Below are 13103 nucleotides of genomic sequence, written 5' to 3' on the forward strand. Positions count from 1 at the left end.
AGGAAAGGCCAAAGCATTGGAAGATTCAATGGGCTGAAAAGGGGGTTAAATGAAGGTAAGAATTGAGAGAACAGGAAGAGGAAACTTTTGTGGTAATGAAGAATTATTAGAATTATAGAACCACAGGTGGAGCCCAGTGTGAGGTGATGGAGAGGTGCTGAAACCTTCACACTGAGGAAGGTCAAAGTGCTGAGAACTGAATATCTGTTCTTGATTCTCTTATCTCTTTTCCTCTCAGAAAAAAGTGGAAGTTTTGTTTGTTTCTATTTATTTAATGATTTTAATATTATTTAAGAGTATTTGGGATTTTATCCACATTTTACCATGTAAAAAATGACTACATGGAAACAAAACATTTGGGAAGCAAGTTAACAAGTAAACTGACTCTTTATAAATGTTTATAGGGATATAAAAATATTGCTTCATTTGTATGTATGCTTCATATTCCTAAATTTTGAGTGTTCTCTTTTTTTTCCCTTCTTAAGGCAGATCATACTAGGGGGCAATTAGCATCAGTTTTCTCTTCTTAAAATGTACCAACATATAAAAAGAGGATTGAGAGGAGACTAAGAAGATTTCTAAGACTAGTAATATTTATAAAAGATCAGCAGGAAGTAAATAGTACTAAAATAAGCCCTTTAATAAAAGAGCCTTCTTATTTTTGTGGCCTTTTGAATCCAGTTCTTTGTGACTTATCCTAGTGATTACTGCAAGAGTAAGTTATTGTGCCCTAGTACACATGATTGAATTGTTCTGGGTCAAGAAGTACTCAAATATAATACAGAAAGTTCTGTGCCCTTGTCTTATGGGAAAGATGCCCTATTAGGAAAAGGTGATTATTTCACATTATTCATTTTCTTTATTTTCACGTTTATTTACTGTTTTCAATATTATAGATGTCCCCCATTTTTCCTCTTTACCCCCTCCCACCCCAGGCCTTCCTCACACTGTTGTCTGTGTCCATGGGCTATGCATATATGTTATTTGGTTCATCTCTTTCCTTCCCTTCCTCCTCCTTCCCCTTTGAGATTTGTCATTCTGTTAAAGATTTTAGGTAGGCTATTTCTGGTCATATATCCCTCTACATATTCCACTTCTATACAGAATATGGCATGTTGTCTATCGGTGTTTTGGGGTTATTTACAAAACTATCAGTAAGGTAGAACAATAAGATTTATTTATTTATTTTTAAGAGAAGTAAGCTCTATTTCCTTGTTTCTCAAATAGAGTTTGCTGAGCGGTTTGCTTTTTGGTAATTAATCAAAGAGACCAAATCCCATATCCTCGTCTGACTCCTCTGACTCTTCCTTTGCTTCAACCTTGGCTGGGGCTGCAGCAGCAGCAGGAGCAGCAGTCACGGGGGCAGCAGCCACAAAAGCAGATGGATCAGCCAAGAAGGCCTTGACCTTTTCAGCAAGTAGGAAGGTATAAGCAGTCTCCACAGACAAAGCCAGAACTCACCTGTACCCATTGATGATAGAATAGGGTACTGACGCAACAGTTGGGTCACCAATCTGAAGGCATACGCTGGCAACATTGCGGACACCCTCCAGGAAGCAGGAATGCAGAGTTTCCTCTGTGATGTCAAGCACTTCCGGGTTGTAGATGCTGCCATTGTCAAACACCTGCTGGATGATCAGCCCAGAGGAGAAGGGGGAGGTGTTTGGCATGTGCAGCAGTGTGGCTTCTCTGGGTCCCACTTTGTCTCCAGTCTTAATCAGCTGTGCATCACTCAGGATTTCTGCCAGGAGCCGGTCCCCGCTTGCTGTTTCAAGGGACCTGGCATATATGGCATACTGTTCTTAATATGTTTGCTCACCTTCTAGGCACTATGTGTTTTAACCAAGGTCTCTGAGAAAGGTTGTTTCCCCAGGTAGGGATTTTCCCCTGAAGTTAGGGAGGGAATAAAACCTCTTAACTAAATGCCAGGTGGGTAATTAATCACTTTAACTACGAACAATCATGCTTAAGCTACATAATCTTTACTCCCTGGAATGGAGATAAGAAACGCCCTAACCTTTGAAATAGAGATTGATAGGATTGGAATCAATTGGTATAAATACAGATATAAGAAGACAGTATGAGTAGAGACAGAACCTAGGCACAGAACCTACACAGAACGTTCTCTAGAGAAAGAAGAACTTCGCTGGAGAGAACATGGCAAAAGATCCTGGACTGAACCTGACTACAGAAATTGGCAAGAGAACCTGACTAGAACCTGGTGACTGAACCTGGCTGGAGAACCTGGACAGAACCTGGCTGGAGAACCTAGCGAGGGAACATGGCTACAGAACCTGGCTGGAGAATCTGGAGAACCTAGCAAGAGAACATGGACACAGAACCTGGCTGGAGATCCTAAGCAGAACCTCTCTGGAGATCCAGACCAGAACTTGGCTGCAGATCCTGGCTGGAGATCCTGGCTAGGCTGCTGATCAACTGAACACTGTCCCGTGTCATTCCTTCTTCCCTGACGCCGTCCACCCCGGACCCGCTGGGGTTGGACCCCGGCAGATTTCAGCGGTGCCCCAGGAGATGTTAGTGGTGATGCCTAGAGCCTGGAAGAAGGAGGTCTTCTCTGGCCCCAGACCAGTGTTCTGGGCTGGCACAGTGACTTCACACGGGGCAATGGCATCAGCACGGGCAGCAGCTGGCACCTTATCGGCCAGCAGCCTGTCCCGGATCTCAGTGAGGTCCTCCTTGGAGAGCACAAAGCCACATTCCCCCGGATGTGAGGCAGCAGTTTCTCCAGAGCCGGGCTGTTTTCCAGTTGTCCTTGGATGGCCTTGCACATCCTGTGTTCTTGCCCATTGGCACCACGGCCTTCCCGCGGAGGGACATGCGGATCTGCTGCCTCTGTTTGGCGCCTATGTTGTCTGCTCCCACAGTGAAGCATTCTGGATAATCATCCGGAAGGTGGATGACCTTAAGGAAGTAGTTGGACTTCCAGGTCGCCCTGTCTTCCCTGGGCACCACCGCGGTGCGTCAGGGATTGCCACGCAGGGTTTAAAGACGATGCCACTCCCACGAGGACACCTGGCGAGAGCAAGATTTAGTATTATTACTCCTTGAAAATAATATCAAATTTCCTGATTTTTTAAAATCTCTTAATTTTTTATATTCATGTTTTCACAATTTGTTTTGTGTGTTTGTGAATTACAGCTGCACATATGGTCACAAATATCTACAATGCTATTGAAAAAACAAACACACAAAAAAAAAACCTGTCCCATTTCTCTCCCCAGATGCCCAGTTCATCCTTGTAGCAAACGTCCTTTGGTGTTTGCCTGCATCCCCCCCCGCCCAGGGAACATGAGTTTGGGGCATTATCCTCTGCTTCCCCACTCTGGAGAGATAAGATGTAGTTCTATTCCTGTCAAAATGAGGCTTACACTTTTATTTTCACGAAAGAGGGAAATAAACTCTAATTTAACCCACTCTTAGGTTCTCTTTTCATATCTAGTGGATGGCAGAAAAGTGGGAGTAGAGAGTGTTAAACAGATGACGTGAAGATCATGGAAATGTAATATTCTGAATGTGAGAATATTATCAACCCCACTTCTATATTTCATGAAGCATAGGATGTGAAAGAATTACTAATTATTACATAAATACTCATTTTATATTTGGCATCGTGCTAAGAGATTAACACTTCACTAAGAGATTAACATATCTCTTAAAGTTGTTATCATTATAGTTACAGATTAGGAACCAGGGGCTCTCAGTTTATGTTGGGATAATCATAGAGTAAATGAGTGGCAAGCTTCAGACTAAAATGAAGGAAGTGTGTCTACAAATTTATGTGCTCAACTGCTGTGCTGCAATTATCAGGCACCGTGATTAGGCTTCCATTTAATTAACAGTATTTGGAATTAAAATAAGTAAAAATGTAAACTCTGTTTATATAGATTTTACTAAAATTATTGAGGTAAGACATTGGTCTTGAATTTCTGTCATTGCTTCTAGAGCTTGAACGTTCCTAGTTAGGTCCTAAATTCTAGGCTGGTTCAATATCCATTTGGCAGGATGGCTTCTTAGAGCGTAGAAGTGCAGTTTCATAGACTTCTTTTGTTAATCTTGAAAACATATTAAGGACATTTTATCCTTCATTAATTTCATGTGGTCAATGAAGTGAGAAAACAGGACCCAACCATATATTAGATGTGAAAAATTAAATAAAAACATAATATATTTTCCAATTTCACAATCTCAATTTTTTAAACTGAAATAAAAACATTTAAATAAATTGGGATTCTTTATGTTTTACCTCTGGCGTTTCCATTCTCACTTTTTGATTAAACACTTGGGAAAAAATGCCACAAGGACTTGGCAAGAGAAATTATTCTCTTGGTATTTGTAGTTTGGAACAGAAGTTAAAGTCTAGTAAATCTCACGAGAAAGTCTGCTTCCTGACATTTACAGCTCAATTTTCCTGATTCAGAGGGTTTGAATAAGCTTCAGATAAGCATCCAAGCTTATCCAGGGTGAACTTGAATTCTGAAACTTCTGAAGTTCCGTCATTGATAATCCTTCCTTACTCTTGAAGATGCCACTGGTAGCATCCCAGTGGAAATCCTGGTTTGCCATTGTCCCTCACAGTCAAGGATGGACAAGGTCATGTATTAAGCATTTTATTAAAAATATGAGATAAGAGCAGACTGAGAGCAAAGTTTTTGAAGAATTCAGTGATGGGAAGATGTATAAGATGTTTTACTTATGACTACATATTGTAAGGTTGTGCAATTAGGTTGCACCTAGAACATTTCAAAATTACTCATTAGATACAATAATAATGATACTGATTGGTGAAATATAATTTTATCAATAGAATTGATACTTTTATGTTTACAGACTAATAAAATCAATAGACCAGGACTTAGAAGACCCTATATGTAGAATAAATGAAATACTATGCATATAATTCTAATGAATACTCAATTAAATTGAAACACTTAAATGAACCTCTCTCTAATATAAAAATGCATATAAATTGAAACACTTAAATGAACCTCTCTCTAATATAAAAATGCATATGTAATGTACAATATTCTCTGTATGAGACTGTTTTAAGACAAGCTTGAGGGATAGTTAAGAATAATTAAATGCCTATACTAGTACAAGAATTGAGTTTTATAGTCACCTTTCTAATGGTCTTCAAAGTTGAATGTAATTAAAATCCTTTAGAAAGAAAGCCAACTGATAAAGCTCGCTCAAATGTAAGTTCTTAGACTTTGGAACAGCTGAGTGGAAATATTTATCTTTGATTTTTCTATTTTTAAATTTATATGAGTCATTTTAAAAAAGGTAAATCATCTACAATGGTTTATTATGTCTTTTATAATGACATTTATTCCCATATACTAATTCGTTTTCTGACTTGCTTAGCCTAATCTTAGGAGCTCAGAAACAATTTCCTATAGCACACTTCCATTAAGTTCAATGTACTGTAGGCAGTTTTTATAATAGATTTATAAGAATTATCAAGTAAAGAAGAACTTAATGTGTGCATGTTCTTTTCTTTTTATTTTTTCTTTGAAGGAAAATCTCAGAACTCTGTTCTTCTCTTTTTAGTGTAGCAGACTAACATCTGTGCAATTATACAAACCTGCAAATTACTTTTTTTTTCTTGTGAGTTAATTGCTTCAAAATTATAATGAAAAAGGGAATCCAAAACCTAAGTGCAAAGCTATGTGAAGCAAAATTAAATGGTAAACATTTTGATTAACACATAAAATTTAATGAGACTGTTTTGACAGAAAATCTTAAAATAATGTAAATGTATAGAACTGTTGGCAAATATTTAACTTAATTAATGAATTTATATATTTGCTAGTTACATTTCACATTAAATGATTATTATTTAGCCCACATTCATTTTCTTTTTTGCTTTATAAGAGAGACTATCTTCACTCTGAGAGAGAGTGGAACTAAGTTGAATAATGCACCTTCTTTCATAGACTAAGAAAATTTTAAAAAATGTTTAAATAACAGCATTATTGTGATATGTTTGAAAAAAGAGAAAAAGAGCTAAAAGTGTCGGTAGCACAAACTCATTTGTGGGACCTTTATTTTTGGCCCATTAATGGCAGTTAGGTGTCATCTTCTGTCATTTCTTGTCTTCCATTTCACATTTTTAAGTATGAACTGTTGGTGCTCTCCCATGGAAATATGCCCTGCCTCTGCCACACAGTAGTTTCTATCTAGAAGGTTCCTCTTGCCTTTCTGTCCTAGCTAAACTCATAATCCAGATATTATTTTCTTTCAAATGATTTTCACATTTTTAAGTATGAACTGTTGGTGCTCTCCCATGGAAATATGCCCTGCCTCTGCCACACAGTAGTTTCTATCTAGAAGGTTCCTCTTGCCTTTCTGTCCTAGCTAAACTCATAATCCAGATATTATTTTCTTTCAAATGATTTCTCCAAATCTTTAAGTAGCTGACTTTTCCTTTAAAGATTTTCTGTCTTGTGGTCTTTCTAAAATACAATTATAATCATATTTTCACTTATAATTAAAGTGTTAAACTGGAAACCACTTGAATATTGCTAATGTAATGATTGAATTAATTATGCTATATACCTAGCATGGAATAGCATTACACTATTTAACAAAAATCATTTAGACATTTCTTAGATGCTATTTATCTGGAAGTATGTTTCCTTAAATAATGAGCACCAAGTAGAGAGCAATAAGTGTAATATTACTTTTTTAGCCTATGTGTGTTTGCAATAATAAAGGTTATTAAAACATATTCACCAGATGATTAATGCTAGTTACCTTAGAAGACAGAGTGTGAATGGTAGGTGTGGAGTAAGAGAATTATTTTATCTTCTATATACAAAAAATAAGGAATCCCTAAACCTAAAGGAAAAGTCAGCTACATATAAGTTATTTAAAGACTATAACCCATGTGATCCAAGATTTTTAAGACAACATTACTAGAATAAAAAAAAAAAAGAAAACCTTTTCTGGACACATCATAGTCAAGTAGCATAAAACTGAACATTAAAAAAAATTAAAAGCTATCAGTGGAAAATGATATATTGCAGAGAAGAGTTGAGGATAATGGTTAAATTCTCAAAAGAAATCATGCATAATATAAATCAGTAGAATGACAATTTTAATGTGTTGTTGGGGGGGGGGACAGCAGGAAATCCTATCATTGAAAAATTCTATATCCTGCAAACATATCCAAATTCTATATCCTGCAAACATATCCTTTGGAAATAACGTCAAAATAAAGGCATTTTCTTATGACAGGAAGTGAGATAATTCTTTGCCTGCAAATCTGCACACAAGAAATGCTAAAGGAAGTGATTTGGCTAAAAGATAATTACCAGATAGAAACTCAGATCCATAAGGAAAAATAAAGGTCATAGAAAATGGTAAATATACAAGGATATGAACAATGTAGAATTTTTTTCTCTATATATTTTAAAAAGTACTATGAATGGGGCATGATAAAATTGCCTTTGCAAGTTTTTTACAGTTTACATGACCTAGCATAGTATTCACATTAAGTGTATTGTGATTAAGTAGAATAAAGAGGCGGTGGAAGGGGTGAGTTTGATCTCTGAGCTGAGACTTCCATCTCCTGCCTTCAGATATTGGCACCCTTGGTTCCTGAGTCTTCAGACTCGGACTGAATTATACCACTGACTTTCCTGGTTCTTCAGCTCTCAGACTACTGAGTATGTGGCTTTTCTGTTTCTGTAATTGTCTGAGCCAATTCCTATAATAATGGATATAACGTTGACATTCAATTGGTTTTCTATGGAGAACATTGACTAATATACTATTTTACCTTCTTTCATTATTATAAAGTTTTAAAATGATCCAAGATAAAATTAAAGTCATAATGCTATTTTTTCCTTGTGTTCTAAAATTAAAGAAGTATTTATGGTAATCTTTGCATTGGTACACTCTTTATAAAGAATGTTCTAAATTAGAATAATATTTCCTTCCTTGTAAGGATGGTTTTGTTTAAAATTCAAGGCTGTTGCCATTTGTTCACAACATTATAATGTTTCCTCATCCTTTCCAGTTCACCTTGCTATATGTCACTTGAGGGTTCTGGAGCAACACATACTAATCCTCCTTTTTATTTTTTGCAAGTATTTATAGGTAATAGCACTAATAGCCTCTATGCTTCATTAAGTATTATATTTAATTTTCTCTACAAACTCATATGATATGAGCCATTAGCTGTCTTCTGAGACTTTTATAATTGGGAGCTCAGACCATCAATAATATGTTAATATGACTGATTTTCACAAAGCTGTGATCACAATTCAGATTTCAAAATGAGGGAGAATTACTTTTACGGACAATAATTGAGTTTAGTAACAATTAACATTTTTGTTGGCTTTCCTGCTATTAGCTTTTTCCTCGTGAAGTGTTTTTCTGCACTCTACACAGATATTGATACTCTAGAATCACTCTCATCATGAAGCTGTCAATTTAGAAACACATGAAGTATGAGTGCTGATTTTCTATTCTAATCTTTTTTGTTAATTTGGGTCCCCATGTGCTTTTGGAAACTGCTCTTGGTCTTTCCAAACTTCTGTGAACTAGTTAGAAATATGAATTCAGTTCTATCACTTATTAAGAGACTAACTAACTGGCATATACCAAATTGAGAATGTCTAGCCTTGTGAGGCCTTGCAAATTTTCATTGCATTTACTCTGTATAACATGTGTAGGTAAATTTTAATGAAAATCCTCACTTTTTTTCCTTCTGGAGACCTTAATCTCACATGTATACTTCTCAAGACCTCTCCCAAACCCCATACTCTTTGCCATATTAGAAAGAAAAACCTCAAATGCTATCAATTCCTATAAAAGCACACCTCTCTCTTGATGATCACTTGCTCTATCAGTATTACAAGTCAGAGCTACAAACTCAGTCTGTACGTACATACATTTTATACGTATTAAGATGTTTTTCAGGTAGCAGTGTCTGAAAAGTGAACTTACATGTTGTCAAGACAGAAATACTACTGGCTTTTAATTTTACATGTTGTAAAATAATTGGAAAATCTGATAAATAAAACATATTACCTTTTATGCATAAAATTAATATACTTCTTGAAGTAAAATTTGATTCATTAATATATATGCCAACAAGACATGCATCTCCCAGTGTAATTTACAAGAAAAAGCATGACTTTTGGTCATTACTAATAGCTTTTAAATAAGAATCAATGTTCGAAACAGTTAATAAAGTGAGAATATGACACACCAACTTGTATCATTGTTATTTAGGGGAGTTACTCTTTTTAGGAAGGGTCTTGCTTCTTTATGATCTTTTTAATAGATGATTGGTAATAATTTGATGAAGAATCTTCAATGTTTTATAAATGGGAAGTGGCGAACACATTCTTCTCAGAAAAAGACATCTCAATTCAGTGCATGGAACCTCTCCCAATGGGAAACATAATGAGATAGATTATAGATCCTATTGTAAATTGCACTCGGAATATGTAGATCTCAACTATCTAATGACTTTTCTTTTTGGTCTTTAGTTTACATCCTAGACATGAGGTTATGCAGTAATTAAAATGGGAAAAATAACATTTTTTTTGTCATGCTTATTCAACCAATATTTATAGAATTCCTATCATTGTACTCCAGGCACTATTCTTGATGGGAAGAAGGCAGTGAACACAATAGATAAAAATCTCTATTCTAATGTAGCCTATATTTGGGTTTATAATGTTCTTTGTTGATATTTATTTAAAGAAAATGATTTTGACTTAATCACCTCAATGCAATATAACTGAATGCTATTAGGAATGTTGAAGAATGCATCAAAAGATAATTAACTTTTTGTGTATTAAATATAAAATATTTATGTAAGAAAATGCTAATACTTTCTTTGGCTTATTTCCAAATTTCTTCAGAGTTCCTTCATTTCTTATGTGTTATAGTTTTCTATTTTCTGTTTATTTAATTCAACCTGTTTGCCGTACCTGTAAAATATATCCAGAACTTGATTATTTCTTATTCTAGAGGCCTGATGCACAAAAATTCATGCAAGAGTAGGCCTTCCTTCCTCGGGATGCCAGCACCAGCTTCCCTCCAGCACCTGGGACCCGGGCTTCCCTCCTCTGGCTGCCATCAGGCACTCAGGACCCAGGTTGGCTTCCCCCGAGCCACCTGCAGGCACCCGAGACCCGGGACCCGGCTGGCTTCCCTCTGGCCCAGCTTCATCAGGAAGGATGTCTGGTCTAATTAGCATATTACCCTTTTATTATTATAGATATCCAAAGCACACCATATTCTATACCCCATTATCTCCTTGACACCTTCTCCTTTTATTATCCCTCTCAATCCTTCTTGTCCAACCATATAGCATTTACATTCTGTTGTAAATTGTAAGCTAGCAAGAGATACCCAATGACATATGAATAAGAAATTCAGAAATTCTAAGCTGTAAGAAAACTTGGAGATTAATTAGTTTTGTATTATTTTCAGTGAGGAAACTTGGGATCCAAGAACACCTGAAAACAGTTCTTAAGGTATTCCAGCAGAGACTGGGTAACCACTTGCCAAGGTTGTTCATGAATTGCTGCAGAGGGAAACATGTTTCATATGTGGAATGTAGATTCTCTTCCGAACTTAAAGATGTCTGTTGCCATGACCTAAGTCATGGTGCATTTCACTTACAATTCTTTTGCTCTTTAAATGCATACTGTCAAGTGATTGCTTTAGCTTCCTTGTTTGTCAGTCATCATATAGTGAAATGTAAGGAGCTGTCTTGGTTTCTTTTTCTTGTTTTACTTTTATTATTTTATTTATTGGGATATCATTGGTTAATACAATTATATAGGTTTCAGGAGTACAATTCTATGATACATCATCTGTATATTGTGTTGTGAGTTCACCCCAAGTCAAGTCTCTTTCCATCGCCAGCTACCTTGGCTTCTTACACTCCAAAATAACTGAGCCGGATTCTAGGCCTCACCATAGCAAACTCTGATAAGCTGTTTTGATCAAGAACACAGAAATCACAAAAACAGAAATAGTGGAATAATCAGGATACTGAGATATTAGATTGGGTCTTTCATACCATTAAATCCAAGCTTTCAATGTTGGGCTTCAGTTAAGTTTAGACCGCGGTATTTTTGCTCTGGAAGCAAAAACAAAACAAAACTCCACCAACTTGCAACATGAGAACAATTCTAGTCAAAGTAAATGTAAATAGTGTTTATACTTCATTAACTCCTTGCTGAAAGGGCCATGAAGTTTTAAATAATATACTGAAATTTAAAAGAATAATAGAAATAGTGAAAAAGGTTTGCTAGAGGGTAATTGATAGGACATTTGGTTTGATAAGGATGTGGCAGAAGTTTATGTTCTGTTGATCAGGAAGGCAAAGGGGAGGTGGAACAACTGAGACGCAGAAACAACTTGTCACTAGGGGATTTCTTAAGAATCCAAAATTCAGCCAAAACCGGTTTGGCTCAGTGGATAGAGCGTCGGCCTGCGGACTGAAAGGTCCCAGGTTCGATTCCGGTCAAGGGCATGTACCTGGGTTGCGGGCACATCCCCAGTGGGAGATGTGCAGGAGGCAGCTGATCAGTGTTTCTCTCTCGTCGATCTTTCTGACTCTCTATCTCTCTCCCTTCCTCTCTGTAAAAAATCAATAAAATATATTTAAAAAAAAGAATCCAAAATTCATAGTATGTCCCTCATAATCATCTCTCTCAGAAGTGTTATTAAATCTGCAGCAATGGTCTCACATAAGAGTGGTGTAATCAAGAAACACTAAATTAGGTTCCAGGGAAGACTCGTCATTAAAAAAGATTTCCCTCATAAATGTTGAAATTTAAGAAGTACCACTTAGTATATAGTTAAACTTTCATTGTCATACAATTAAGTATTATTTGTATGGCCCTGAGAAAGTGGTAAGGAAAAAAAAAAAAAAAAAAGCAGGAGTGAACGGCTGTGTGCTTGGGTATTTATAATTTATAGATGATATATACCCTGGATAAAGTGAGTTCTCAGAATGGAAAGGCAGAAGTGAGAGTGGGAAAGGTCAACAATGTTTTTCTCAAATGGCATGGCCTATAGGAATGAATATGGAGCATCTGTGTGGCAGAGCGGTGTTTTCTGCTCTGTCACCGAATGGAGCACACGATAAAGAGCAGAGAATTCCTCTGCTGCTAATTGTGCTCCTCTTATCTGCAGGTTGGCAAATTATTGGCTTCAGTGAAATTAGCCGGAAGTCTGCCCTTTTAATGAAAACAACCTTATTATTTCTCTAGGGTTTCATTTTATTAACTCTCCGACATAGATGAATGTAAAGAATGAATCATGCAGTGTATCATGGTTAGCACATACTTTTGATTTTAACAGATTTTTTAGAGTGTAAGTTATTTTTAGAATGGCAGACAATAAGCAAAGATGACCAGAATTCTATCTTTAATTCTGTTATTTGAAATTTAATGTAGTAATATTTCTATCAAATTGTATATGTCCCCATCTGATAAGCAGCTAATGACAAGGTGATATGTAAATATATTAAATAATCTTGGAACTAATACCCTAACCTGGATATTTTTTCCTTATCAATTAGAAATTCCATGAGGACATTTATAAATTATACAGCTCTGAATAGAGTACATTCGAGTGTTTCCTGGGGCTACATCAGCATTTAACCTGATCCTGATTTAATAACCATATTGACAAGCAAACTAAATTATTTTATAGAACTGTTGAAGCTAGAAATAAAGATGCTTATGATAGAGCTTTTAACTCAGCATGTGATCAAAATTTGAAATGTAGTGAAAAGATTTCAAGGAGCAGTTTAATAGCATCAGAAAACTGAATGTAATTAGTGCTAACATTGCTAAATGGTGTCTTCAAATTTGGACAGAAACGGTTTTTAAATGCTTCTTTCAAAAATATAATTGATTTCCTTTAAAGAAATAAACATTTCTTTAGAATTGCTTTTTAAAAAATGGTGTATTTGTCTTTGCTAGGAAGTTTGGTATGTTGCAGTTGTAGTTAAGGTATTATTACAGTGTCAAGATATTAGAAAATGTATACACCAACACGTAATATAGCACATTAGGGGATACTGGTTCCCAAAGATGAGATAT

The 13103-nt window shown here is 35.9% G+C and overlaps 1 pseudogene across 1 annotated transcript; it reads right to left on the reverse strand.

The window, feature by feature from the left end:
* Positions 1-1256: 1256 nt before the first annotated feature.
* Positions 1257-4584, reverse strand: LOC308511880 (large ribosomal subunit protein uL10-like; annotated as a pseudogene). Its single transcript has 3 exons — positions 4536-4584; positions 2504-3033; positions 1257-1741 (listed from the first exon to the last, which is right to left on the reverse strand). The product of its transcript is annotated as a large ribosomal subunit protein uL10-like (transcript).
* Between the last annotated feature and the right edge of the window lie 8519 nt (positions 4585-13103).

Source organism: Myotis nattereri (assembly GCF_964212035.1).
Source record: "Myotis nattereri genome assembly, chromosome: 1".
NCBI classification, from domain to species: domain Eukaryota; kingdom Metazoa; phylum Chordata; class Mammalia; order Chiroptera; family Vespertilionidae; genus Myotis; species Myotis nattereri.